This window comes from Pinus tabuliformis, chromosome 8 (assembly GCF_031772625.1).
Source record: "Pinus tabuliformis cultivar Carrire ecotype Pingquan chromosome 8, CPIR1, whole genome shotgun sequence".
In the NCBI taxonomy this organism is placed as follows: domain Eukaryota; kingdom Viridiplantae; phylum Streptophyta; class Pinopsida; order Pinales; family Pinaceae; genus Pinus; species Pinus tabuliformis.
This window is the reverse complement of record NC_142294.1, coordinates 266,650,198-266,676,537: the sequence shown is the minus strand read 5'-3', so window position 1 is coordinate 266,676,537 and position 26,340 is coordinate 266,650,198. Positions and strand designations below refer to the sequence as shown.

Here is a 26,340-nt window from a genome sequence, read left to right as displayed (position 1 = left end):
TATTTTATGAACAATTTGTTATCAAAAGAAATTCTAAGAACTACTTCCGATGAAATCTTATGATGCGAATGGTCTTATGATATTCCTTGAAATTTCAATTGGGTTTTCTAAGTGAATAAAAGCAAAATTAAAAATGCTTAAATTCTAATGCATCACAAATAAAATTTCCCTGAGCCTATTGCAAATTTGAAATGGGTTTACTGCTTACTTCAAGTTTTTGAAAACAAATGAAAGCCTGTAAATAAAATAGAACACGAATCAAAAATAAACTAAGGAAAAGAGAAACTAATAAGAGATGAGAACGAACTTGAAAATGCGTACCTGGAAGGAAATTGTTTGCAAATTTTACCTTACGAATCTTCAAATTCTTCCTAAGATTTATCAAAATTTTGACTTTGTTCAAAATCATCTCATCATTTATTCTAAATCTAAGTGTGCAATCAGCCTAAATAAAATCTGTTTATTCATGTTCAGGAAATATAAAATTTACCAGAAATAAATATGAAACTATGCTTCCCTTTCGATGTGAGACAACAATTTATTACCTTTGCTCATTCCGAATTAATCTTGAGAAAAATCTGTATTGTTATAGTGACTGTTCAATAATGCCTTTAGTAAATAAAAATGATGTGTTTTACAGCATCAGATAATAAACTAAAGATTAGAATGAGATTAAGCCACTAATTGTAGAAAAATATCAAAACAGATTTAAATGTGTGCACTCGGAAAAATGGGCATCCTTAAAATCAGCTTTTAGCAAATTCTGAGGAAGATAATATGAACTTCATATGATTACCGTGATAGGTTAGACTGACTAATAATGATTGAATTAGAATTAGGCTTATCATAGTCAATCATACATCTCATGGGATAATGGGGTCATGAAGCTTTTTAATCCTCAAATCCTTACCATATAAATTTCAAAAGAAAATCTTAGAAGGAAATCCCGAAATGAAGGAAAGTGGCTTTGAGGCAATCGATACCAAGTGCAACTTTAATTGAATTTAATCAAGACATTATTCAAAATAGGCAGAGTAGAGGTATTGCTCTAAGAAATTTAAAAGAAAGCAAGAATTAAAATTTTGTGATAGGGAAAAATGTTTTCACTGAACATGTATGAGAATGGCTGATTGCTTTGTTTTATTTTTTAATCTACAGAACTGTTAAAACAAATTAACTACATAAAACAAACTAACTAATTTAATTCTACTCCTATTCTAACCATGTACATGAAAATGACTAGGTATAGTCATATTTCCAGTGTAACCACTTTCTCATTTTAATTCCTGTGTTTATATACAGTTTAAATGTTAGTAATAAAAATACAGATTTGACTAAACTAAGGAAAATAAATATGAAATCAGAATGTACAGTTATTGTTAGGAACTTAATTAAAATCTCTCTCTCCTGAAATTTCCTTTCCAATTGACTACCAATTGGATCATAAAAATCTGGATGGATTTCTATTAAGGATTGAGAAATGTTCAAAGGAAGAGATAACAGGCCAGATTGTGAAGAATGAGCTTTTGGATTCTTTCACCTGAAAAAATTTGCTAGTGTTATGTACAAATATTAAGCTATTAAAAATCTCATTTGAGAGAAAAATTTCCAAATATTTTTCAAATGAATCAATGAAAAATGGATGGAAGCCTTTCAAATAAAATGGAAAATTAATAATTGAATTGAATTGCTGGACAGATTGCAAAAATACATTCTCTTGTTGACATTGCCTTTGAAAAAACAGAAGCTTTTGTTGAAACATTAGCATTGATATAAATTGGAATATTAATATCTTTCGATGATGATGATTATAATATGAAACTTGAATTTCCCAATTGGGCAATGCATCAATTGAGTGTTTGATAGTAAGGTATTCAATATGCCAGCGAAAAGTATGGAAAATTTGAAAAACTAAATCTGATTTTATGCAAAATAAGTGGGGAAATAAAAATAAAATGAAATTACTATTTTTACAACTAATGTTACAGCACATTTGGGATCGTTTTGAAATGATTTCATTTTCACAAGGAATGGCCAGAATTATGGAATTTGGGTAATTTCGAATTCCAACTTATGAAATAGAAAACGAATTATGATTATGAATAGGAATGGGAGTTTGATCCTCATATGAATCATAAATTGGAATGATTTCTTGAATGGTGAAATCATGAAGATAATTTGCTGCTCTAAAATGAGGATTAGTTGGGATAATTCCTAAATTGAAGCGTTCCTCATCCTCAGATGTTATTTGAATTTTATCATAAGGATTCTCTTGAGAATAATAGAAATCAACATCCTCACTGTCAGAGTAATCATCATAAATGACCTCACAAGATTGTCTGGAATCCCCTTCGATTTCATCCAATATACCAAAACAAGGAGGAACAAAAATCTCATGTTCATTGATGGCAAAAGAATGATCATTAATTGCTTCTCTATCTTGATAAAAACTTAATGGTAATTTATTTAAATCATCCTCTTTAATTTCTAAAATATCATTAATACCAGGAGGAAAAATATTACCATTATTGAAAATATCAGGATAAAGGGAAAAATGTGAACCTGAAACAATGCATTTAAAACTGTCTCTGTTTGAGAGCTCTTGTGCATTATGCTCATTGTAAATTTCATATTGCAGATCATTCCTTTGCGTGCATATGCTTTCTTGAAGAACACTACTTTGCTTCTCTGATTTTGGCATTTGTTCATCATGGAGAAATTCATAAATTTGTACAGCAGTTTGCATTTTATTTACTTTGATTGTTGCTTGTACTTGGTGATTTGCGATTTGATTTTCCGAATTTACTTCGAAGTAGCTTTCAGATTTCAAGGCGGCTTTTTCTCCAAAATTGCTGCTGTTGTCTTCTTGCATTTGATTAGAAATATCTTCTAAGCTTTGTGAAACCACTTCATCACAATTTATTTGCACATCCAAATTGGGATTCTCATTTGTATTGCAAGGGGATGGAACAAAGCTCGAATTAATTTCATATGGATTGAGAATGGTTGGAAGAGAACAAATATATTCAAACCAATCTAATGATTCTTCTTCCGTAGGTTTATCTTCGTCTTTAAATCTTAAGCAATTCAAATGAAATCGCATATTAAAATCATTAACAGACTCATTTTTAAACCTTCGTAGATATTCAATTTCTTCACATACCTGTTCATAATCATAGCCATCAAATTTACAAATGAAAATTGTAACAAATTGATCCCAGCTGTGGATTGAAGCAACTGGAAGAGTTCTGCACCAGCTTCTGGCTTTTGCAGTAAATGTGAGAGTAAAAATTCTGCATAAAATGCCTTCATCAATTCCTTGAAAATCATATTTTGAAACATTTTGAATAAATTGAAAGACATGATTAAAAGCAGAAGAATTTCTCTTACCATTAAACTTTGCCTGAGACAAGAGTCTTACCACTTCGGGTGGAGTATTGGAGGATGCACGTCCATGGATACAACTCCAAATTGGAAGTTTGAGAGGAGCCATCGCAATAAATAAAATATTAAAATTGAAAAGACTCCAATAGACAAAAATCTCAGGCCCTCCTTCTAGCGCCAAAAATGTTGATGCCTCGAAAATCGTTGCAACAACATTGGGGGATAACCACCCGGTCCGGACCTTAAAGCAACTCCTTTTCCATTTGGTGTGGTGGCTCCGACTGTTCAACTAGGTCCAGTTACCTTCTCCCTATTGCTATTGGTTTATAATGTATCTTTAACTACCAATAGACAGGGACATCAGATCACTTCTTCTTGCTGATCAGGCAAAAGAATGACCCTTAAGCTGATTTGGGTTCAGCCAAGCCACAACTAAAGTTTTGCCTCTTTGAGGAGAGTACTTAAAAGAATGTAGAATTTACTCTAAATGCAAGCTTATTCTATGATGCAAGCAAAAGAAACTAATCTAAATCCTATCTTAATTAGGCAGATATAGATCTAACCCAACTAAGAGCAAGATAATTAAAGTATTGGGATTTAGATATGTCTTGTTTATAATGAATATCAAGTTAATGAAGTAGTTCAATTAACTGATATTATGGATATCAAAACACATCCTATTGAGACCTTTTAACTGAAATAATAAACCAACAACACTCAGGAAGTAGTTCACATAAATGATATTGATTATCAAATCAGCAAATCCAATAACTAAACAATATGTGGAAATAGTTCACAACATATTACCACTTAATAAATCAGTTTTAATAAGGCAGATTTCTGAGTAAATAGTTACTCAGAAATCAGAAATTAATCCATAAGAACAGAGATACATGATAACAACATTGAGACAAACTACCCATATTGACAATAATGCACAAACATGAATAAAATGACACATTCCTGTTACCATAAAAATGAAACTGATATTTAAAACAGTAGTATTAAAAATACCAATTTATTGCATCCATTTCTCTGATCTTGGTCTCCAACAGTCCTTTACAATTGCTTGAAATTCTGCCTTCAAAGCTAAAGCCACAATAGTGAAAACTCTACCCCTCATACATAATTCAAGATACAAAGGAAAAATCCTCAATAATCCCCAGATCTGAGATTTTTTCTCCTCTCTCCTACAACTCTAAATTTCTATTACAGTAGTGCTTTTAGAAGTCTAGCATTGCAGAGGAGAGCAGCCCCTCATACATTCTGCAATCTATTACTTATACTATCTGTGAAGGAATTCTTGAGAGGAAAGTTTGGTGAAGAGAAATCTGCCAAATCCAATTGCTGGAGCATTCTCATTGATTGAGATCCTTTTCTGCATATTTCTTCCACTGTTTTCCTGCAAAAAGAAATCAAAATAAATTAAAATTCAACAATAAAATCAACATGGCATTGCTGGCATTTAAATTAAATCCAATCAAATTCTATAAAATATAAATTTTCTATTGATGCTTGGGATGATTCAATTGGCCAAGAATATCATTGACGAGTGAATCTGCAATTAGAAGAGACTTGGACCAATGAAAATAAAACTCAGAAAAAATGATTTTGTTTTCAAAATTCGTAGCTTGATCTTCTGCCTGATTTTTGACCCAATAAATGACCAAATCTGTCAATGAAATCTCCTTAGAAATATTCTCCTTGATTTCCTCTTTCCAATGAGCTGTCCTGGGCCTCATTTGGCCAAGTATAACTCAATTTATGAGCCTCCAAAATTGATGAGTCAAATCTTGCATGAATCTAGAAATTCTGTTGCTGGGCTAAAAATTAAAATTTTAATTAAAAATCTAATCCTAAATTAGAATTCTAATTAATTGTTAATTATAAACTAAAGTTAATTATTAGTAAACTATTTATAAACGAATTTAATCTAATTAAAAAAAAACTAATAAATAATATTTAAATTTTAATTCCATTAATAAAACATTATATATTATTAATTAATTTAATTAATATAATATATTACATGTTATTAATTAATTTAATTAATACAATATATTATATATATTAATTAATATAAAATTAATTATTTAAATATTAATATTTAAATTAATATAAAAAAAAAACAAAATACAAACTATCCTCCACCTTTATTCCATTCATTTTAACTCTGATTCGAATGGGTTTGAAAAAATAACATAGACCTCATATGATAACATACTCACATAAACCTTTAAAGTGACGTAAACCATTTCAAAAACAATCGAATTAACCCATGAGCCTAAAATCAATGTTTGACTTATCGCATCGGCGATCGGGGTATGGAGGTGTCGGGGCCTTTTTAAAATGTGTCAAGCCAAAATCCCGATGCGATACAAGAACCTTTTAATGATCGGCGATCGGGGATATGAAGGAGAGGTCTTCGTCATCAAATATCGGCGATCGGGAGGATATGAGGATATGGTATCGGGGGTTTATAACATATGTTGCGAATAAAACTTGCGACCCGATATCGCATCGGGGGATGGTGCGATTAAAATTTATTTTATATATATTAAATTTTAATTTAATTAAATTAATTATATAATATTTAATTTAATTAATTTAAGATTTAATAGTAAAATTCAATTTTTATTTTTGATTTCATTTTATGAAGATTATTTTCTAATCTACAGCCACTTTTAATAAATAAAAGTAAAAATATAAAAAATAAACTACAGCCACTTCGAAAATTTTGGGTTTTCGAGATTAATAATTGATTTGGAAATTGAAGTAAATTTCTTAAATCCCGATACTTAATGATTTGGCTGCATAACTAAAAATGAAAAATGTTAGTAAAAACTCGCTACGGGTTAATATTTAAAATGAATGGGTTATTGAACTAATTTATTTACAAAATGCAATATTGTACATTTTATGCATTTTTAACCTAGGCTAGATAAATGATGGGACTTCAAAGGAGTGTCATTTTCAAACCAGTTGACCAAATGAGGTGAAACAAGCATCAATGGGAAGCTTATAAAAAAACGACTCTAACAAAGCAATCAAAACAAGAATCCAAGGAAAACGAAAAATTAACAAAAGCGTAGGGCAATCAACTAAATAAAAATCCAAAAAGGTGTTTAGCCAAAATTTTTATAGAAAGGGTCCCCATAATTTGAAGTGAACACATCAATAATGGGGGGTTGTGTTTTTACCACAATAGTATCTCATTGAATTCTCTTGTCTTGGTTTTTGGTGTATGGTATCCTATAATTTTTTCCATATGGTTTTAGTTATATTTCATTATCCTGCAGTTTAATAGGGAAATTGGGGGTTTCGTTGTTTAAAGATTTTGGGTTTTGTCCTTTTCGAACTAGGCTTCTGTTTTGTGACCAACCCTAGTCTCTAGTCTTTGACCTTGTACAGTTGCCATATATCTATGTTCTGTATTTCTTGTTGTGTAAGCAAGACTATTTATCAGTAGTATGGCATCCCCATAGATATGAAAAGTTTTTTCACTACCTAAGGGTCCAAAATTCTAGGCATAACTATCGCTCTCGCTGTGGTTTCAAAACTTTTGGTTTTACTCTATCAATAGTCATTTATGTTTATAGCTTGCTATCTCTTGTCCATGCACTCCAATTGTTGTGCATTGGTGATTATGGACTTCTGCTCTAGCGAATGGTCCAAAACATGGAGTATCATCCACTTTCTCTTTTTTCTTATTAGGTATGTGTAGTTTATCCATTGAAATCTTTGACTATGCCTCCTCGATAGAGAAGGAAAAGTCAATGAGGTAGCGCATGTAGCTCTACTACTCAATGCAGACAGTTATTTGGCTAGAATTTGTTGAAACCTTTTTTATTCGGTCCCTCTAGACATTCGAAAGGAATTTCTTCACCTTGAATCAAGGGAATTCAGTGATAGGCCCTAATTCTTTGATTTGGAGGTGGTTGTTGAAGAGTTTAAATGGATTCCCAACCTTGGGAAATTCAAGAAGAGGATACTGCATTTTATACACTTATTATGCACCAACCAATTGATACTCTCTTTTCTTTGTTCTCAAAGATCAGCAAGTGGACAATTTAAAAAAAAATGTATGTTAAGAGGATATCAAGCAACTTCTCAGGAATATAAGTTCTCACCTGTATGACATAGTCTCATAGTTGCACAGGGTTGAGAAATATGTTTTTTCTTATTCTAATTCTGATGAGCTCATAGAGCCTCATGCTATTATCAATTCTCAACCAACTAATGCCACTCTACCATCTAATATATCCACCCTTTCACCAGTGATGATCTGAGACTGATGTGGACTTGGATTGTGCATTTTTTCCACTTTTATTATATGAATCTTTTGATGGTTTTGTCAGCATTTTTTCTAGGTGTCAACACTAGTATATATCTATCTCTACTGAACATTCAATGATAGTCTATTAGCTATGGAACTTTGGCTAAATTTCCCTTGCAAGGAGGTGACATCTAGTTTTTATTTTGGGTGTTTAGAATGGAAAATATCTACCGCTTTTTTCTATAGCACACATCAGCCTTTATCTCATATTGCATTTTCTCTACCTTCTTCTTACACAGGGATAGCATAAATGTTTAATTTCCTTTCAAAGATTGTGACAACTCTAAGAGAAAAGATATGGTGATCGTGGATCAATTCCTCAATGATAACTCTACTGGTGGGGTTCATTTTCTTTTGGCTCTGGGAGTAAAGATTATCATGGTTCAATTTCCTTTATATCGGCTATAGGCAACAATTTGCGGGTTAAACAATGGATGTCAATGATGATAATTGTGGGACCTTGTTTTTGATAAGTTTCGTGATTCCTTTATTTTATCTACTTAGAGACTTATACTTGGAGTTGATCTTTTTGCCATCATATGCTATCAATGTCAAATGTTTTATATTAATATAAATCTTTTTCTACACTCTTACAAAAAAAAAAGAGATAATATTTATTTTAAAATAGTTTTTTTTTTTTTTTTTATTATAACTTTCTTGGTTCTTAGAGTTATTTCCTCATATATCTTTTTATATTATCCTCTTGTTTTCCTCCTTTTTTCCATTATTTTTATTTAAAAAAATATTTCAACACTTAATATATTATAAGATAATTCTCAATTTTGTATAATACGTTCCTACTTTCTATTTTTAAAAATATTATTTCTTTATTTTTAATATTTATTCAATTTCTTTCCCATTCATTATTTAATTACATTTGCATTTCTTAGTTATACTCTATAATGACTAATATCTTAATAATTCTTCATTTTCATATAAAATTTATGACGTATCTTCTTCTTCTCCTCCTTTTCTTTTAATTAATATTATCTTTAATTATTGCTAATTTTATTTTGATTCTTTTTTCTAATAAGTAATTACATCCCTTTTTCCATTATGAACATATATTTTGTTATTTCATGTGTGCACATGTATATTTGCAGTGTAAGGATTTATTATTATTATTATCATCATTATTAAAATTAAAAAAAAAAAAACTTATATACAACATGTCACAAATAGACTCATTACAATATATCTTTGGAGATTTGAACCTATAAAATTGGTGCAACAAATTATTCATTAAACCACTCAATCTAAAATCCTTTGGCTAAAATTAAAATTATTTGATTGAATAAAATAATTTAAATTACTATGTATAATTAATATTTTTTTCAAGTTTATCCTTGATGGGTGATAATGAGTGAGGGTATCCCCCTAGGTGATCTAACAACTAACTCCTACTACCATCCCATCTGACACTCTCGATACTTGGAGGATATGATGCACGGTTGATTATGAGGTTAACATTGTAGGTTACATTTTAACGATCTGATTTAGTCCTTCACCCCTCATCTATTATTACAAGCACAATGTTCTGCAAGAGAGATTTGTGAGAGATCATGTCACACTAATTGCTTCATTATACGAGTCACTACATGTTCACATCATCACAATAATCACTCAATCAAGAAAGAAAACATTCAAATTATCCTATGCATAAATAATGGCTAGATGAGGGACAATGCTCAAAGCCCTATGATTGTTGTTTAGCGATTGGGAAACATCACATTTTTATATGGCAAAGATGAAAACATAAAAGGTCCTGAAAGCAATCATCCACCATTGTAATCCTCAAGCAGTGCACTTGTAGTTTTTGACTATTTTTCTTAATTTATTTTTCTTATGTTTATACTCTCTGCTATGTAACCTAACATTACTATTCAAAGACTAAGACTCTTTTTTTTTAACTAATGTCATTGTCGAAGTAGGTTTCCAAAACCTCAAATTTTTTATATTATGTTATTGGTCTGGTTTCCAGTGTTTTTTGTTTACCTAATGTTATTGTCAAAGTAGGTTTCCACAACCTCAAAGTTTTGATATTATGTTATTGGTCTGGTTTCCAGTCAGACTGACGAATATCGAAATAATATATGCTATATAACTGCTTCACGAAGTAATATAAATATACAACATTATATATATATTACAAATTTCCTCAAGTGTTCATTATTATATTAACCACTTATTTTAGTGTAAAACAACTAATTATGTTTAAAGTATTTTGAATGAAAAGTTATTCTTCTTGAATAATTTAAACTAATGAATAATCATTACCTTATAATAAGAGAAGTTGTACTACTAGAACAACCACATTTATTTAAATAAATGTGGTTGGTATATGTCGCTAGGCATATGTTAATCAATCACATGCATGACCACATCACTAAATGTCATAGAAAAATGTCGATATGCGTTAGTTATTATTAACACTATTATTACTAGCATTTACACCTAATGTTGCAAAGGAAACGCCGTAAGGCATAGTGTGTGGAAGAATATTGAAATGTGAATGGGCTTTTTTGAAAGCAAGGGTTGATAATAATGAGTTTGAATTGAGGAAGCCATGCCAAAAACCCTACTCGGGGTTTAAAGTGGCTATCAAATGGAATAAAAGTAATCATAAATATCCATTGAACTTGTTTAGATACCTTAAAGATTGCCTAGTTGAAGGTGAAGTTAAACAAATGAATTCACGTGAACAACAATTGGGTATCCATATCGATATACAAAATTTTAAGGAGAGGTATGTTAATCTTTTTAAACAACATTCTAATGTATTTGCCTAGAAATATGAAGACCTTAAACCATATCACATTGTCATGAATTGAATCCCTACCAGGATATATTCCTTATGACATAGAGAAGCTACAGGTGCTTGATAAGGAGGTGAAAACAAATGCTTGCGCTCATGAACGAGCTCTGTATTGTCCTCCAGCCCACACTTTTCCTATGCTTGTTATATTCCATGGCAACATTGTACACAGAGACATCTCTTGCTTATTACTCTGGCATTAAACAGAATGAATATATTAGAATATTTAATGGATATATAACCATTTATCCTTGGGTTTGGGATACGTTGGTTGTTGGTCTCTAGACCTATAAGTTCAGTGATATGCAAAGAGAGACTGCTGCAGTGGCAATGGGCGAGGTGAAATGTCTGCCTTATGCATTCAGATTCATATTGCTTTCATGGCTGCCTGGTTTTGGTTGAATATTTTTACTTTTCTATATTTGTATCATATTTTGCTTTGATGACAACATTTACAGGAGAAGAAAGAGGAAAATGGTGCTGCTACGAAAAAGAAAGTTGATGAGAAGCAGTCTCAGGCTGAAGCTAAGTCTGAACCTGTTGTTTTGAAGGTTGACATGCACTGTTGTATTTTTGGATTGAAATTGTATAATATTTTTTGAAACATTAATACTCCACTCATCATCAAGAATCAGAATGTGCATTATTTTTTTAATAGTCCTCTCTCATCATAGATTAGAAAACATAAAGATGGGTAGTAAGTGTTAGGTAGATCTGCCTAAATCAAACACACATTTCATGCAGTTTGGTCTCTCTGGTCTTTCATTTATGTAGTTCTGCTATGTTATAGAATCTGATTTCAGATATTCTAGACCTTCTGATCTTTAGAATACAATTTAAGTTCATGATATCTACATTTGGTTATAAGCCTTTGCTATACTCAGCAATTCAGGTATATATGGATTTGGTTATAGAACTTTGCTATCCTTTGACCAATTAAGGTATATGTGATGTATATATAAACATGCAGGAGTGGAACAACTTGAGGTCGATATGCAACTCAACAAGGTGACTGTGAAGGGAAATGTGTATCCTCAGAAATTACATGAAAGAGTGCAGAGGAATTTTGGAAGGAAAACTGAGCTCATACCTCCATTGGTACTGCCCAACAAAACAGAGGAGAAGGAGAAGATTAAAACAGAAGATATAGCTTTTAGATAATGATTTTGAAGCTCTTCCAACTTTGGAACCAAATCCATGCAGATTTCCTTTGTACCTCATGTGGAAGAGTAGTATTAGTAGTTGAAGATGTTTCAAAGGAAACTCCATAAGGCATAAATTTAATCTTGAGATATAAAAAAGAAATTTAATCATGAGATATAAAAGATCACTAAATATAAATGAGGTAGCCATTTCACAAAATAATGATGCCACTCAAGAGTGAAAAGTATAAAAATTGAAAACATAAAAAAAATAAAATTCTAAAACAAAATAATTGATCTGTTATCATTTTCCATACCATTAGATAAACCAAAATTAGTCTTTTTCAAGATCGGTATGGAGAGCCAAAAGACGTACGTAAATACATGAGTAGGAGAAAAATAACTTAAGAGTGGAGTAAAAGGCAAAGGTATTGGAAGCACTAGAAAGACATAAATAAATACATGAGCAGGAAAAAAAAAACTTAAGAGTGGAGTAAAAGGCAAGGGCATTGAAAGCACTGGTAGCAGAAGTAAGAGCAAGTGCAAAAAAAGATCTCGTGGTAGATATGGTTCCATATTCTGTCCAAAAGCTCCATTTTACAAAAGACAGCTAAAAAATTATTTCCAACATTTTATAAGAACTTCCTAGTATTAATAAAACCTTGAAATATATAAAAATGCTAAACTATGTTACATCGACCACCTATCATTCCATGCTCCTATTTCCATGGGTTTAAAGAGGGGTTGAATAGCGTATTATCACTTGATCAAACCATGATACTTAGTCTGAATTCATGTGGTTAGAAGCACTTTAAATTGCATTCTAAATTCAAGTGGTTATAAGCACTTTAAATTGCATTCTGAATTTGCTACGTGTTTCTTAGAAAGTCATTTTCAGCTTCCAACTGTGCAACCTTCTGATTCAAATAGGATAGGATCCCCATAATAGATTCATTATGTGAAGTGATTTGGTGATCATGATTCTGAATTTTCACTATAATTGTGCCAAGGGCATCCCTGTTATCTTTTGTTAATGCTCATCCACCTGAAGAACTTGCATTGCTTCTTTATGATCCATAACATACTCAAGAAGAGCTCACAAACAAAGGAGAAGTTGAAGTAAGATTAAGCACACAACAAAACTAAACAAAATTATACCAAAGTATGCCCCGGTGAATTGAAGTCTCCCAACCCAGATTGAGCCTGAGCTTGAAAGAAAGTCGAGGGAAAAAGAGAAAAATGATACCAACGGGGGTCCTACATACTATAATCAACAATTGAAAATCTGGAATACCAAGTGCAAGCACTGGCTGAAAATCCAGAATATCAAGTGTAGGTTCAAGAGGTGATGATTGATGCTATGTGGTTTATTTTACTAGTATCAATTCCACTTCACCTCTATGAGCATTAAATGAGTTCTATCTAGACTATTCAAAATCATAAGAAATTTGGTCATTTAAGATTAATACTCATATATATGGTCATAGTTTTATGACTTACTCTACTAGTTAATTGAAAATGATTCTAATATAGTGTAGTACAAAAACCCTCAATTAGTAGTTGTAGTTGTATTATCAATAGCGAGAAAATATGGAACAAATATTTAAAAAAAAAAATACTGGCAAGAATAATGGTGGGAGAATGTGTAGTCATCAAACAGGGTGTTTGATGGAATCATTGAATCTCATCATTGAATTTCAGGAGTCATGTAAAATCTCATAGCATGTGGCTTCTTTGGCGACTTTCCTCTTCCCAAAATACACAAAGATAGCCTAAACATGAGTTGCTATTCTTTAAGGACACGTTCATTTTATTGCTCGTCAACTCCCTACTCATGTTTTTATAGGGCTATGATCTCCTTGCAAATGTGTAATTTGTTTCCCTTGAACACTTTATCATAATAGTTTGTAGTCAAAGTCAGTGGAACATATATGTAGATCTAGTTGGAATTTTGTATTTTGTATGTATTCCCATTTCCAACTTCTAATGTTGGAATTTTGTATTCTGTATGTATTCCCATTTCCAAATTCTAAGGTCTTATGTTTCGCCACATAGGAATCACAACATTGTCGCATACAAATCTACAAAAGCCCTAAAGCTTTGAGATGCACAAGGAGAAAGAGAACTTAGATGTTCATTAAGGGACCCCAGTTTGCATATTCAATGTTCCATTTTTCTCTACCTCGCCTCCATTAGGTTTCATCCTAAAAAAATTTGCCATGTGGTTACAGTAAACTAAGCAGTATATTTATATTGTTCCTCAGATTTCTAATTGTTGGCATTTCCCTACATTTTGTTTTAGATTCTACTATGTTTTCCTTCAAATTTATCATTTTACTGTTACCCACAATGAATGAGTTTGTATTGCAGGTTTCATGCGTGACAAGATCTACTTTATAACATGCGGGTTGTGCTGATTTTTGCCTGTCAAGAAAAATTCTCTTGCTAGCTAAAACATTCAGCCTCTGACGTATCTTAAAAAAATGGTTTCCTTTGCTAATAACATTACTGAGTCTGAACATTTAAATACAAGTAGCAGGAAACTTATGGTTGGGACTGCTGAGTTGGCCTATTCGCAGAATAGTTTAAAACAATATCAGTATCATGCTCAAATAACACTTCTAGTGATTGGAAAATATAATAAGAGAAAAATGTGTTTCTTGAACATTGTGTCAGAATATTTTCCTTTAATGGTCAACTATTTATGATGTTAGGATAATTAAGGCAACCGATGGCAAAATGTGTTCATCTTCAAAATGTAATTGACCTCTTGAGTTACATATTGATTTAGTTGATCTTGTGCTTCTATGATTGTCAACAAGTATGGGATAGTCTGATCATTGAGACAACCATGAAATATTATTATGATATTGACCTTGAGGAAATGATAGCAGTGATTCAACAAAATGTTACCCTCTATGCCTCACTCTCTCATTTGAAAAATGTACTGTACTTGGTAGATTATTCATTTCTTTTCTTGTCATAAATAGCCTTTGAAAACTTTTGCTCATGCAATAGTAAAAATGTTGTAGTTTACAACTATATATTGTGAATGTCATCAAGGATAAAATTTATGTGTAATTTCAAAAACAGGGTAATTGGTCTAATGAAATACCTACCTGGGAGAATTGAAGCATGAATGTACTTGCCTGCCCCAAACTGTAAATGTCAATATTTTCAAAAGTGTTTCATCATCCATGGATTGAAATATGTAATATTGTTTTTATGGTACATGTTGAAAATCCAGCCAACTTAAAGTTCTTGATGAGCTTTGTGCATTGATTCTTAGGATTGTTGATTCTTAGGATTGTTGCCCGTATTCATTGTAAAAAAAAAATTGTGGAACAAAGTTAACAGTTTTGAAAAACCAAAAAGCTATAATCATATTAAACCTTTGTAAGCTAGATCATATATAATCTTGCCCAAATTTTATGCGTGGTGGTACAAACAGCTAGACACTCTGTCATGCATTAGATCTGATGCTTTTAATCACATATGCCAATTTCTTTGCAACAAATGAAATAATAGGTTGCCCTTTCAGCAAATAAATGTGAGCTGTGTTGGTAAGAAAAATGAATTATGCGCCATTTGATATGGATATGTAGTATTTGATGCTGATAGCGCATTTGGTGCAAAGTTAAACATGGTCTTTTTTTAGGTGCCAATTCTTACTACAAGCTACCAGCATTACCACCCACTTGTGCTACAAACAATCTAACATAAGAAGTTTCAAGAGAAAGAAACTGGCAACAACCACTAATATTACAATGCATGAATGGGAAGTGGGCACTATAAATAACCATTAGAATATTTAATGGATATATAACCATTTAGCCTTGGTTTGGAATATGTTGGTTTTTGGTCTCTAGACCTACAAGTTCAATGATCTACAAAGAGAGACTGCTGCAGCTGCAATGGGGGAGGTAAAATGTCTGCCTTCTATGTTTAGATTCATATTGCTTTCATGGATACATGGTTTTGGTTGAATATTTTTATTTTTCTTTATTTGTATCATCTTTTGCTTTGATGCCAATGCTTACAGGAGAAGAAAGAGGAAAATGGTGCTGCTGCTGAAAAGAAAGTTGATGAGAAGTAGTATGAGGCTGAAGCTAAGCGTGAACTTGTTGTTTTGAAGGTTGACATGCACTGTTGTATTTTTGGATAGAAATTGTGTAATATTTTTTGAAACATTAATACTTCACTCATCATCAAGAATCGGAATGTGCAATATTTTTTGAATAGTCCCCTCTCATCATAGATTAGAAAACATAAAGATGGGTAGTAAGTGTTAGCTAGATCTGCCTAAATCAAACACACATTTCATGCACTTTGGTCTTTCTGTTCTTTCATTTATGTAGTTCTGCTATGTTATAGAATTTGATTTCAGGTATTCTAGACCTTCTCATATTTAGAATACAATCTGAGTCATGATATCTAGATTTGGTTATAAAACTTTTCCATACTCTCAGCAATTCAGGTATATGTGGATTTGATTATAGAACTTTGCTATCCTCTCATCAATTAAGGTATATGTGATGTATATATAAACATGAAGGAGTGGAACAAGTTGAGGTCGATATGTAGCTCAACAAGGTGACTATGAAGGGAAATGTGGATCCTCTAAAATTACATGAAAGAGTGAGGAGGAAGTTTCGAAGGAAACCTGAGCTCATATCTTCATTGGTACTACCCAACAAAACAGAGGAGAAGGAGAAGATTAAAACATAAGATATAGCTTTTAGACAATGATTTTGAAGCTCTTCCAACTTTGGAACCAAAAGAATGTAGATTTGTAGGAATTTACAGGGTAAGTTCCTCAAACAGAACACCAAAGGACACCGCTCAAAAATAGATCATAGATCAATACACCAGTATTTTGACGTCGTTAAAACCATCAAAGAGGGAAACAGTCCACAACCTGAGCCAACGTGGCCACTTCAGGCAATTTATTAATAAAAGAATGAAAATTTACATATGCTTCTCTCATAGACGGTTAACCTACAAATGACCCTCCGTGCTCTTTAAATAGAGATCATCGACCAATCAGGTGTTAAGCCATGGATCAAGTGTCGGTAATACCGAGGAGGGAATGAACCACCAGATCACTACATATCGTGACCATCGGATTGTAAGTTACAAAATGTACATAGTAAAGAAACACACTTTACCTAACTCTATACCTAACTCTATTCTAGACCAAGTTGTACTTAACTATTTCCTATGTGTCGGAATATCCTAACATCCCCCCTTAAGAACAACTTGGAATAGGGTTGAAGGATTTACAAATATGACACAATAGGAGAAGGAAGGAGGCACTAGAGCCTATCCCCCCTTAGTGACAACTTCCTGAACTCCAACCATAAATTGAAGTTTAGTGAACTTCGCCTCTGTGAGAACCTTTGTAAAGATGTCTGCAACTTGATCATCTGTTGAACAATATTGCACTTCAAGAACATTGTCATGAATGAGCTTTCTGATGAAGTGCATGTGCAGTTCAATGTGTTTGCTGCGCTGATGTTGGAATGGATCTTTTCATAGTTGAATGGCACTTTGATTATCACACCAAAGTGTAGTCGGATGCTGCTACTGAAAGACAAACTCTGACAGGATCTGATGAAGCCACAAGGCTTCCTTACTAGCTTCTACAGCACCACGATACTCTGCTTCTGCTGAAGAAAGAGAAATGGCACCCTGTTTCTTACAAGCCCATGTAATAGGTCCTGAACAAAGAGTGAACACATAACCTATAGTAGACTTCCAATCATCAAGGTCACCAGCCCAATCGGAATCAGTGAAACCAACCAATAGAAGAGATGCTTCGGCACTGAATGAATCCCAAACTGAATTGTACCTCGAACATAACGAAGTATTATTTTAGCTGCTTTCCAATGACTTTCATGTGGGTTTTGCATAAATTGAGCAACAAGGCCAACGGCAAAGGAATGGTCGGGACGAGTATGGGTTAGATACAAAAGTTTTCCTACAAGTTGACGGTATAAGGTAGCATCAACTTCAGGAGAAGTACAAGAGACTGAAAGTTTGACTCCAGACTGAAAGGGAGAAGGGGCTGGCTTACAGTCTTCCATGTGAAAATGGCGTAGAATATCACAGGCATAATTGGACTGAGAAAGGGAAATACCTTCCTTGGATTGCAAGACTTGAAGACCGAGAAAATAATGTAATTGTCCTAAGTCTGTCATTTCAAACTTCCTTTTAAGGCTAGACTTCACATGGTTTATAAGGTTGGGATCACTACCAGTCAGGATAAGATCATCAACATAAAGAACAAGAATGATAAGAGACTTGCCCACTTTCTTGGTGTAGAAAGTATTGTCAGAATGACACCTAGAAAACCCATTTTCTAAAAGAAAGTTACCCATTTCAGCATACCAAGCTCGGGGAGCTTGCTTGAGACCATAAAGGGATTTCTTAAGCCGACATACAAGGCTGGAGTCTGTTTGTATAAAGCCAATAGGTTGTTCCATATAGATTTCTTCATGCAAGTCCCCATGCAAGAAGGCAGATTTAACATCCATCTGATGGACTTCCCATTTGAAAGAGGCAGCAAGGGAAAGAACAAGGCGGATAGAGTTCATTTTGGCAACAGGGGAGAAGGTTTCAGTATAGTCAATGCCTTCAACTTGTGAAAAACCCTTAGCAACAAGACGAGCTTTATGTTTATCAACTTTCCCATCTGGTCCATACTTGGTTCTGTAAACCCATTTGCATCTAACAAGTTTTCGTCCCTTTGGTAGAGGAACAAGATCCCATGTATCATTTGCCAATAATGAATGATATTCTTCATTCATAGCTGCTTCCTAATCTGGATGGCCAGAAGCTTCTGCAAAGGTGTCAAGATCATAATTCACTGAAGCTTAAGCCAGTAAAGAAGAGGCTCTCTCGAACTGAGAACGTGTACGTTGCTGATCTGTAGGATCACTGGCAAGATCACCTGCTGCATCTCGAGTAGCACTGACCCATTTTGGAAGCTGAGGAGCTAAAGGAGGATCTAGAGAAGGTGGGGGAGGATTTTCATCCTCGCTTTCATCATCTGAAGAAGAAATATTTTCAAATTAGAAGAGATAGGGAGAGGTGGCACATCCACCGAACTAGGCTCGCAGGCCGATATATTCTCAGCAAACTTTACATCTCTTCTAATGATAAAATTTTTGGACTTAAGTGGAATAAGTCTATATCCTTTGACATCTTCAGAATATCCAACAAAAATACATTTTTCAATCTTAGTTTCTAAAGCTTTATGTTTCTCATCTAGAATATGGGCCCATGCTTCACTTCCAAAAACACGAAAGTGACTTACATCTGGTTTGATTGAGCTCCATGCTTCTTCTGGAGTGATATTCTTTAAAACCTTAGTAGGAGTGCGATTTATTATGTAATTTGCACATTTAATTGCTTCTGCCCAATAATTAAGACTAAGCCTTTAGATTGAAGCATACAATTAGCCATTTCCTTTAAGGTGTGATTCTTCCTTTCAGCTACACCATTTTGTTGTGGAGTATATGGAACAGTATGTTGCATTTGAATTCCATTCTCAATGCAAAAGTTGATGAATGTGTTTTTAACATATTCTCCGCCATTATCAGATCTTAGCTTAAGAATTTGATGTCCAGATTGTTTTTCAACAAAGGCCTTAAAGGCCAAGAACATGTTAAATACTTCACTCTTGAGTTTTAAGAAGTATACCCAAGTGCGTCTGGAGAAATCATCAATGAAAGTTAAGAAATAATTGTAGCCAGAGAATGAAGCAACTGGAAGTGGACCACTTAAATCACTATGCATGAGCTGTAAAGGGGCTGAGGCATGCCAAGAGGCACGTTTTTCAAAACTGTCTCGATGATGCTTTTCGAGTACACATCCGGAACAAGCACCATCTCTGCAAGATACCATTGGAAGACCTGTCACCATATTTTCTTTACATAGATTCTGAAGAGAGCGATAGTTTAAGTGACCAAATCGCTCATGCCAAAGTTTGCTCACTTCATCATTATGAGCAACAAATACTGAGGGAAGATTTGATGACCCAAAGTTGTGAAACTTATACAACTTGTAGAATCATCAGCAATGCCAGTAGCTAAAATCTGTCTAGGATCTCTTAGGTCCTTAATTACAATATTGTGAGGTGAAAATTCAACGATTTTACCTTCACCTGAATGGGTTATTTGATATATAGATAGAAGGTTGCAGGATAAGGTTGGAACACATAATACATCATTAAACTGACTATTGTCTAGATGAACAGTTCCAGTCCCTACAACAATAAGAGATCTATCATCACCAACATATACATTTTTGGTGTTACAATCATTTAAAGAAGAAAACATGGCTTTGTTTTTGGCCATGTGATAAGAAGCTCCAAAATCAATGAGCCACTCATGAGAATGAGAAGAAGAAGATACATTTAGTGCATAGCCAGATCGAGATGCTTGACAACCACATGCAGTAAGTGCCATTCCTCAAGATGAAGTTGAAGTTGAAGATTGCTCCAAATGGATGTTATGCTTCTTCATTGTTGCTTCCAAGGCTTCCATCTTCTTAAAGCATTTGGATTCTAAGTGGCCATCTCGATCACAAAAGTTGCAATGTCTATCAGTCTTCTTCCATTTGTTTTTATTTGTCTTATCATTTTCTTGAAATGATTTTTCATTTTGAGGCGGAAATTGCTTAGGACCCTTGTTTCGTTTAGGACCATTCCTTTTAGGATACGACTTCTTAGGATTCTTTGAATTTTGTTGCTGTTGGGCGGCTAACACTTTCTTATAAGAGTTTCCAAGATGAAGAAGACCAAGGTGTAAGAGTTTTTCTTGTTCTCTTATTAAAGAATCACAAAAGGAATCAAAGGAAGGGGACTTGTAGGTTTGTCCTTGAGAAATGAAGGCTTCTCTTGTAGAATGGCAGGTGGAAACAAACACAGAATAGGCTGGTCCCAACTTAGTAAGAATGGAGTAGATAAGGCTACTATCTTCTTTCTTAACCTTAACACCTTCCAAGAGAAGTCTAAGGGTCTTGAACTTGGACAAAAAATCTTCAATGCAAGAAAAATTATTGGGGTCCAATGTAAGAAATTCATTTTGAAGTTCGTGGGCTTTAAGTTCATTTTTAATTCCAAAGACTTTAGTAATCTGTTTCATTGCTTCACCAGGAGTATCAAGTTCTCCAATATGGAATCTAAGATCTAGAGAAATAGACATCCCTATCAACCCACGTGCTTGGTCTTGCCTATTTTCCCATTTAGCTGCCTTGTCTTCATCTTTCGGTTTGGTCTCTTGGCTTGTGGCTATGCTGTAAAGACCTTTACTTCTAAGTAAATCCACAATGTAGGACCACCATTCGAAGTAGTTGGTGCTGTCAAGAATAACTTGGCATGGACTTTCCATTTAAAAAAAAACTAAAGCTATAGATGCTGAAACTGAGTGTTACAATGGAAAGATCTCGAAAAATTGGGCTGCTTCAAAAAAAACAGTTCTGAAGACGGCTTCTGCATGAAGAAGTTATGGCTTTTTGAAGAAAATTTGATGAAGTCGCTGACGAAGTGCGGGAATGTGCGGAAATGAAAAAATCCGCCCCCACAAAATGGAGACTTGAACCCAAGACCTCTACTCTCATAAATTAGCTTTGCACCAAGTGAGCTATACAAAAAGTTTGAGAGAGAGAGAGAGACAGAGAGAGAGAGAGACAGAGAGAGAGAGCGGGGGGGGGTTGATGATTTGGGTTGCGTGCTTTCTTTGAGAAAGCCCTTTTTCCCTACAAAACAAAAAACACAAAACCCAACATGGACATACAAAAAGAACAAACCTTGCGGGTCGAAGTTAGCTTTAGCCGGAAACTAAATATTTTCAAAAACGAACCTTGCGGCTCGAAGTTAGCTTTAGCCGGAAACTAAATATTTTCCTCAATGTTTCTGATTTTCCAAGATCACACTAAGGCGCAGCGGAAAAGAGCATACGCATGAGAAAAATCCTTCCTTTCTGTTTCTGATTTGCCCAGATCGCACAGAGTCACAAGGCAAAGAGCATACGCAGAAATGAAAGGTATAGATCCGGTAATAAAAAAGGCTAAATAAACCAAAAACCGAAATAAAGAGAGAGAAAATAACTGTAAACTGCAAATAAACACTGTATACCTCCAGATCTTAAAAATGACACAGCTGGGGCTACCAGAAACCTTTTCACGTGAAACGAAAGGGGTTCCTCACTGGAACAGATGCTCTCGACACAACAGAGCAGTCCTCTCAGCCCGAAAGCAGTCAGAAATAGTAGATCTAGGAAACGGTAGTCAGATACAGTTCTACCAGCTTCAGATTTGGATCACGAATGGACGCGGCCCTCAAATAGCTCTGATACCATGTAGGAATTTACAGGGTAAGTTCCTCAGACAAAACACCAAAGGACATCGCTCACAAACAGATCACAGATCAATACACTAGTATTTTGACGTGGCTAAAACCCTCAAAGAGGGAAACAGTCCACGACCTGAGCCAACGCGGCCACTTCAGACAATTTATTAATAAAAGAATGAAAATTTACATATGCTTCTCTCATAAACGGTTAACCTACAAATGACCCTCCATGCTCTTTAAGTAGAGATCATGGACCAATGGGGTGTTAAGCCACAGATCAAGTGTCGATAATATCGAGGAGAGAATGAACCGTCGGATCACTACATATCGTGACCGTCTGATTGTAAGTTACAAAATGTACATAGTGAAGAAACACACTTTACCTAACTCTATACTAGACCAAGTTGTACTTAACTATTTCCTATGTGTCGGAATATCCTAACAAGATTTCCTTTGGACCTCATGTGGAAGAGCAATATTAGTAGTTGAAGATATGGAGCTCAAATGTAAGGACACAATTACTTATCATAAAATTATGCAGTTGAAGGAGATCTATATTTTCCTCGAGATGTTAATATTTTCAAACAACATTCTAATGTATTTTCCTAGAAATATGAAGACCTTAAACCATATCACATTGTTATGAACTGAATCCCTGCCATGATATATTCCTAGAAATATGGCATGGTATTAGGAAAAAAATAAAAGGTTACGAGCAAGATCACCTTCCATTGAAGAGTATAACATGGGAAAGTGTTGCACCAATCCTTGTAAAACCAAATCCAGTGGAGAAATCAAACAATGTGCGAAGATACAGTCTGTTGTATTTATCATAAGCCTCAATGTTCAATTCAAACTCTGGTGTGATATGAAGACCTTAAACTATATCAAATTGTTATCTGAAACATTATTGTCAGCTAGTATGGTAATATTGACTAACTCTGCCTATGTCACAAATCATATAAAAATGGATTTCAGTTATCTCCGTGGTCCTTGGATAATAATAATACACACAACTTTCATCCATCATAGCCTCTCAATGGTCCAATTACTTAGCTAATTACAGAACTGTCTTGAAGCATTCTATATGATGCCACTTTTATTACAGGGATGCAGAAATTAGATTTTATAATGGGAATTGTGCTTCAGCGTTATTTTCATTCAAGCGGAATTTGTGCTAGTTATGTCTTTTGGACAATTATGGTTATTCTAAATGGTAACGCTGTGTCAAGTAGTATGTTCTAGCATTTTTATTCTTATGATGAAAGCTGCATATTATGTCAGTTTAAACAAGCATAATCTAATTTTCATGCTACACTGCAATTTTTTTTGTAGGCATTGAATTGTTTTTCTGTACAGTATCCAAAAGTATGAATGCCCTAAAGAATTGGAGCCAGTAGAAAAGAGGATTCCAGTACATGTCAAATTGATCAGAAGGGTTGAAGGCTTTCCTATATGTTTTCATTCCATTTCCCAATTCATGGTGTGCTAGTTTTTCTAAGGTTATGGTGTTCATGCATGTGCTATTATACTAGTTGTGAAATGGGGGAATTTAGTTGTTTCATACATTGCTTTTATGATCCTTGCAAAACCAAATCCAATGGAGAAATCAAACAATGTGTGAAGATACAGTTTTTTGTATTTATCATAAGCCTCAATGTTCAATTCAAACTCTAGTGTGATATGAAGACCTTAAACCATATCACATTGTTATCTGAAACTCTATTGTCAGCTAGTGTGGTAATATTGACTAACTCTTCCTGTGTCACAAATCATATAAAAATGGATTTCAGTTAGCTCCGTGATCCTTGGAGAGTAATAATATATACAACTTTCATCCGTCATGGCCTCTCAACGGTCCAATTACTTAGCTAATTGCAAACCTATCTTGAAGCATTCTATATGATGCCACATTTATTAGAGGGATGCAAAAATTAGATTTTAGAATGGGAATTGTGCTTTAGTGTTAGTTTCATTCAAGTGGCATTTGTGCTAGTTATGTCTTTTGGAAAATTATGGTTATTCTAAATGGTAATGCTGTGTCAAGTAGTATGTGCTAGCATTTTTATTTTTACGATGAAAGCTGCATATTATGTCAATTTAAACAAGCATAATCTGATTTTCATGCTACACTGCAATTTTTTTTATAGGCATTGAATTGTTTTTTTGCAAAGTATCCAGAAGTCTAAATGCCCTAAAGAATTGGAGCCAGCAGACAGGAGGGTTCCAGTACATGTCAATCTGATCAGGAGGGATGAAGACTGTCCTGTATGTTTTCATTCAATTGCCCGATTCATGGCGTGCTAGTTTTTCTAAGGTTATGGTGTTCATGCATGTGTTGTTATACTAATTGTGAAATGGGGGAATTTAGTTGTTTCATACATTGTTTTTATGATCCTTGAAAAACTAAATCCAGTGGAGAAATCAAACAATGTGTAAAATTATAGTTTGTTGTATTTATCATAAGCCTCAATGTTCAATTCAAACTCTGGTGTGATATGAAGACCTTAAACCATATCACATTGTTATCTGAAACTCTATTGTCAGCTAGTATGGTAATATTGACTATCTTTGTCTCTGTCACAAATCATATAAAAATGGATTTCATTTAGCTCCATGGTCCTTGGAGAATAATAATATATACAACTTTAAACCATCATGGCCTCTCAACGGTCCAGTTACTTAGCTAATTGCAGACCTATCTTGAAGCATTCTATATGATGCCACTTTTATTACAAGGATGCTAAAATTAGATTTTAGAATGGGAATTGTGCTTCAGCGTTATTTTCATTCAAGTGGTATTTGTGCCAATGATGTCTTTTAGACAATTATGGTTATTCTAAATGGTAATGTTGTGTCAAGTAGTATGTGCTGGTGTTTTTATTTTTATGATGAAAGATGCATATTATGTCAGTTGAAACAAGCATAATCGGATTTTCATGCTACACTGCAATTATTTTTTGTAGGCATTGAATTGTTTTTCTGCAGAGTATCCAGAAGTCTGAATGCCCTAAAGAATTGGAGCCAGCAAATAGGAGGGTTCCACTACATTTCAATCTGATCAGGAGGGATGAAGACAGTCATGTATGTTTTCATTCCATTGCCCAATTCATGGCGTGCTAGTTTTTCTAATGTTATGGTGTTAATGCATGTGTTGTTACACTAATTGTGAAATGGGGGAATTTAGTTGTTTCATACATTTTTTTTATTACATTTAAACTCGCTAAATATCAAATCACTATCCTAGATGTATTGTCTATGTGTCAAACTCCAGTGGCTTTGTCACTGTTGAATTTTTTTCTGCAATCGCTATCGCCTAATTTATTGTTTTTCAGATTTATTAGTAATATAGTAGCTAATTTGGTCAGACTCATGATTAGTAAAATATATGTAAGCATAATTTGCTAAATTAAATGTATGCAGGTCTGAGGTCCAACATATGTGCCTTTTCAAGGTTTAGGCAGAACACTCGGTAGCTCCAGCTCATTGGCTCCTAAGCTTAGTGCCCCTTCAATATTACAGCCAACTACTGGACAGTGTTCAGAAGGTCTCACAGTGGATGATTCTAAGCCATCTACATCTATTCAACTTCGCTTATCTGATGGGACACACATGGTGGCTCGCTTCAATCACCATCACACAATTGCTGATATACGGGCATTCATTGATGCTGCAATGTCTGGAAGTGCTACAACATATCAACTGCAAGCAATGGGTTTCCTTCCAAAGCCATTGAATGATCTGACACAGACCATAGAAGAAGTAGGACTAATCAATTCTGTTGTAATACAAAAATTTTACTTTACTAGTCTCATTAAGGAAAACTTTAAGATTTTGACATAATGGCACATCATGATTAATATCCTGGTTACTAAATCCTTGTAAATATTGGTGCTAAATTGTATGCGAATATGCAAATTGGTTTTGCTCATTTCCTGCATTGTCAACAAGTTGTTTCTCCCATCTATGGAGTTGTAATCAATTTAAGACTGCTTTATTTCCATCCCTAATGGTTACTCGACTATGCTATAGAATCCTTGAGAATAATCTTTTATAAGAAATTACAAATTACAGGTGCTAATGATTGCTACCAACTTCATGCAATGTAAAGTTTCCACACAATCTATGCACAATTGTTTTGGATCCCTGATCAGAACCGAAGCTATGATTATCACCAGTACCACTTTTTCCATATAACTATGAAAGTCTATAGTTAGTCACTGCAAAAACCAGCACAACAACATCAACAATTCAATGAAATACTGATATTTATTAATAAACTGTATTCTCATAATGGAATTCAAAA

The 26,340-nt window shown here is 33.8% G+C and overlaps 1 pseudogene; it reads left to right on the top strand.

Annotated features, from left to right (window-relative positions):
• The first annotated feature begins 24,203 nt into the window (after positions 1 to 24,203).
• On the top strand, positions 24,204 to 25,877 carry LOC149235176 (plant UBX domain-containing protein 4 pseudogene; annotated as a pseudogene).
• Positions 25,878 to 26,340: the final 463 nt, after the last annotated feature.